General features: G+C 41.7%; 1 pseudogene; it reads left to right on the top strand.

Annotated features, from left to right (window-relative positions):
• The first annotated feature begins 2,878 nt into the window (after positions 1-2,878).
• On the top strand, positions 2,879-3,963 carry LOC102844994 (annotated as a pseudogene).
• The last annotated feature ends 1,249 nt before the right edge of the window (positions 3,964-5,212 follow it).

Below are 5,212 nucleotides of genomic sequence, written 5' to 3'. Positions count from 1 at the left end.
TCCTTTGGAGATAAAAAAAAAGAGAGAGAGAGACTGCATTAGTACATTCAATATAATGCTCTCCAATCTCTTCCATGTTATGTAGTTTATTTCAAAACCATTGCTCCTGGGTGCTACATAAAATTCCATCATGTGAATATATCACAGTTTCTCAAAACCATACATTTGTTGATGAATATTTGGGCTGCTCCCATGTTCTTGTACTTGTGAATAATCCTGTTATGAACATCAGTATCTCAGTTCTTATTTCCCTGAGGTATATTCCTGGCAGTGGAATAGCTGAGTCATATGGAATGTCAATGTTCACATTTTTGAGGAAATGCCACTGCCTTACAGAGTGGTGGTTCTCTTTCACAATCCCACCAACAGTGTATGAGAATTCCTGTATATCCATATCATCTCCAACATTTATTACTTGCTCTCTTATTAAACTTTGCCACTGCTGCTGGAGTAAGATGGTATTTCTTTGTGGCTTTGATTTGCATCTCCTGATTGCCAGTGATTTTGAGTGGTTTGGGTTTGTGTCTGTTGGCCTTCCAAATATCTTCCTCCGTGAAAATCTTTCCATATCTTTTGCCCATTTTGTGACTGGGTTTTCAGCCATTTTCTTGTGGAGGCTCTGTAGTACTCTGTAAATTTTCATTATGAGACCCTTGTCTGATATGACATTGTCAAATGTATTTTCCCAGTCAGTAAGTTTTATTTTCACCCTATTGGAAAAACTTTTGGTGCACACAGGGACGGATTATTACAAAGTCACATTCAATTTTATCCTCTCCTGGTTGTGCATTTGTGGCTATATTTAACAACCTGTTTATACTAAATTCTAGGCCTTCTAAGCTTGGTCCCATTTTGTCTCCTGTGATTTTTATGGTTTGGGCTTTAGCCCTAGGTCTCTGATCCACCCTGAGTTGGTTTTTGTATATGGTGTGAGAAGTGCAATCTTCCTCAACTTTCTAAAAGTCTAGTTTTACCAGCACCGTTTGTTGAAGAGATTGCCATTTTCTATTTAATAGAGTTTATTTCCTTGTGGAATACCAGTTGACCATAGCTAGCTGGGTTAATTTATGAGTCCTCAATTCTGTTCCATTGGTCTATGTATCTGTCATTGTACCATTGTCTAGTGAGCAGAAATGGCTCAGAAGGACTCAGTACCCTGAGCATCTCTCTGACAGGGCCAGAGAGAGTAAGAATAGCACAGCCCCATACCACACCAGAGCAGAAAGCAGATGAAGAGCACATATCCAAGCCCCACAGTATCTCTAGAGCCACACCAACAACGAGAGGTTTATTTATTCATAGTTGACTCACAGTTACGGTACTGAGAATGGTGTTTATTAGGAAAGTAAGTTGGAGAGTGGGGAAGACAAAGAATATCACCCAATACAAGTCTAGGTGTCAGCCCAAGTTGAAGGCACAATTCCTCATTTAGTCCACGTTCTAGTTTCAATTCAGCAGTCAAGTCCAAATCATCCAGCAAGGCTTGCCTCAGAGCATTTATAAGTCACTTTCTTCTTCCAACATCCGGCAAGAACAACAAAATCCTTTAACTGTGCCTTTTATCTCAGGGCTCCTCTGATTACACCTTACTACAGTTTCTTCACAGCAATGTCACAGTCTTTCCATCATCATCACCATGGTCTCACCACTAGGGTCTCATTCTTACCAAGGTCTTGCTCCAGTCTCCCTCAAGTCTTGCCACCACAAGTCTTGCTCGCCTCAAGTCTGGCTCCTCTCAAGTCTTGCCTCCCCGTGTGGGAAGAAGCACTCTTTGTATTATGGAACTATGTCCCACTGATGATGGGAATCTGCAAGACCACGAGCCTGCAGTTAAAGCAGATGGAGACCAGAGGGGGTTAACTGTAATACAAAAAAAGGCCAACTTCTAGGCTAACATCACAGCCCACCCTCTGACTTTACTTAGCCATTATTTCTCATCTGAAAGATCAGCCTTCCCCTCACCATCATGTATATTTAGGGAAATATGTAAGCCAAGTGATTTGTTTGTTGTTGCTGGTTTTTATTAATTGCTTTACTTCTTTTAAAAAAAAAAGAAAATGTTATTTTAATTGTGATTTTAATGAACATTTACAGGAAAGTTAGATTTTTTTTATTCATTCATTGTTGCACATTTTACCCCCTTGCTCCCCTTCTCCCCTCCTCCAGTTCACTTTTTTTAATGTTCATTCATTGTTGCACAATTACCTAATACCTCCTCTCCCGCCAGTCCTCTTTGCAATGATATCTCTTACTCTTGGCTGTTATACATATAATGCCTAATCAAACATTCATTTTAGACAGTTCTTTCTTTTATCTGTTCAAATGCAATGGTCATTATCTATCCATTCTTATCCTATTGTCCTCCCAAGCTCCCATGTCAGACCTGCTTTATAACACTGGTGCTATGCAGTATTTATGTATTTATGCAGTACTGCATGAACTGCTTTAGTTCTTATGCCATAAACCCCCCATTTTAGATAACCAATTTTTAATTTGCCCCATCCTACCAAAGTACTGTCAAATAGGACTATCAAAGGAAGTCCTCACTGAGGAAAAAGCATGTCTTTTTTCTTAGAAAAATCTTCCGCTATAATTGAATATGCATCTATAAACAAGTCAGTCTAAAGCAAATCATCAGATGACAGCAATTATTAGCTTTCAGAATGAAATATCTTCTCCAAATGTTGGTTGGGTTCTGGTCAACACATCCTCAGCCACTGACGGCTAGGTTCAAATAGGCATCAGTTGCCAAGTCAGGAATCCACACCTCTTTCTGTTTCAGACCAGCTGGTCTCCTTACTCATCTTTAGCCACCCATGGGTCAAGCCAGCACTTCAGGGATTCCCAAGGCTGCAGATTAAAAGTCACCCACCTAAGCATGTACAGCAAAGGCAAGAGTAACAGCAGCGCCGTCCCATCCGACAGCCAGGCCCAGGAGAAGTTAGCACTCTACGTATATGAATATCTGCTCCATGTAGGAGTTCCGAAATCTGCTCAGACATTTTTATCAGAGATAAGATGGGAAAAAAACATCACATTGGGGGACCACCAGGATTCTTACATTCTTGGTGGTGTGTGTTTTGGAATCTTTACTGTGCAGCTCCAGAAAGACGAGAAACATGTGAACACTCAAGTGAAGCAAAAGCCTTCCATGACTATAGTGCTGCAGCAGCCCCCAGTCCAGTGCTAGGAAACATTCCCCCAGGAGATGGAATGCCAGTAGGTCCTGTTCCACCAGGGTTCTTTCAGCCTTTTATGTCATCTCGATACCCTGGCGGTCCACGGCCACCATTGAGGATATCTAACCTGGCTCTTGGTGGTGTCCCAGGAAGTCAGCCATTACTTCCCAGTGGAATGGACCCAACTTGACAACAAGGACATCCAAATATGGGTGGGCCAATGCAGAGAATGACTCCTCCAAGAGGAATGGTGCCCTTAGGACCACAGAACTATGGAGGTGCAATGAGACCCCCACTGAGTGCTTTAGGTGGCCCTGGAATGCCTGGAATGAACATGGGTCCAGGTGGTGGCAGACCTTGGCCAAACCCGACAAATGCCAATTCAATACCATACTCCTCAGCATCTCCTGGGAATTATGTAGGTCCTCCAGGAGGTGGAGGGCCACCAGGAACACCCATCATGCCTAGCTCAGCAGATTCAACCAACTCTGGAGATAATATGTATACTTTAATGAATGCAGTACCTCCTGGACCTAACAGACCCAATTTTCCAATGGGTCCTGGGTCAGATGGTCCAATGGGTGGATTAGCAGGAATGGAGCCACATCACATGAATGGCTCTTTAGGTTCAGGAGATATGGACAGTATTTCCAAGAACTCTCCCATTAATATGAGCCTGAGTAATCAACCGGGCACTCCAAGGGATGATGGTGAAATGGGGGGCAATTTCTTAAATCCTTTTCAGAGCGAGAGTTATGCCCCTAGCATGACAATGAGTTTGTGATCCATTATGAAGCCTGCTCATGACAACCCAGTGAGTGAGCCCTTCACAGAACTACTGCGGAAGAAATTATCCATCACAGTGTACAGTTAAACAAAGGAATCTCAGTCATACCAAACCAACCTTTTTATTTCCTGCTCTCTCCCTTATTTTGTGAAGAAAGCGGGTCCAAACGTGATTCAAACAACTGTGCGGAGTGACATATTAGAATTGCCCCAAACTGAACTGCAAATAATTATCTGTGTATGTTATGTGTGGGGAAGAGAATGTATTGTATGTGTGTATGTTATATGGACATATGCACACACATACATTGGCCCACAGGACATTGTAAAATATCACATGACATATTAAGTAGACGTAAGTAGGGACTTTTATTCCATCCTTTTTTTCACGTTTACATTTTAATTCTTAAAAGTTGCTCCTGCCCCTCCCTGAACTATTTTGTGCTGTGTATATCACTGCTTTATATAAGTTATTTTTTAAGGTGAACTCAGATGTTATGGTTTTGTAAATGTCTGCAATCATGGATAGGAATAAAATTGCTTATTTGAGAGCTTTCATTAAAAAAAAAAGTCACCCACCTTTGGCTTGGTAGCATCACTTTCTGTCCACTAGGCCAGCTGATCTCTCTCTATGTTGATGTTATTGTTGTTAAGTGCTGTTGAGTCATAGGCGACTCATAGCGACCCTATGAATGAAAGTCCTCAACACTTTGTGTGACCTTTTAATCCATTGCCCTCAGGCCTGTTTTTCATTGTTTTTGTTTAAACATTCTTCTAGGTCATATAGCTCTGGTGTGTCCACTTGCCATACAGAGGTAACTTGTGGTTGCTGTGAAGCTGAACACTGTGACACTGATGTGTCAAATGCGTGAATGTTACCCATAGCAGACAGTGTTTGGGGGAGCTCCCTGATTAAAACAAGCCTGGAGGCAGGGGTGGCATCCAATTCCATAGTAGCTTGCCTCCAGAAACCCTATGAACCTGGAAAAAGGATGAAAGTCACACAGGTGTTGAGGACTTTCGTTCATAGGGTTGCTATGAGTCGCCTACAACTCAACGGCACTTAACAACAACAACATTCTTTCATTCATCATTTGCACCTCTTCCTTAGCTGTTTATATACCTTCACATCAATACATTTCTTCTGGTTCTCTGTCTCTGGGGTATTCATTTTATTTCTGACTTCTATTCTTTCTTCCATCACTTGTTCCTTCTTCAGTCTATTCGTTTGACTCTGAGTCAATATA

This window comes from Elephantulus edwardii, unplaced genomic scaffold (genome assembly GCF_000299155.1).
Source record: "Elephantulus edwardii isolate Elephantulus edwardi_28Jun2011 unplaced genomic scaffold, EleEdw1.0 scaffold00271, whole genome shotgun sequence".
NCBI lineage: Eukaryota > Metazoa > Chordata > Mammalia > Macroscelidea > Macroscelididae > Elephantulus > Elephantulus edwardii.
This window is presented reverse-complemented; position numbering and strand designations above follow the sequence as displayed.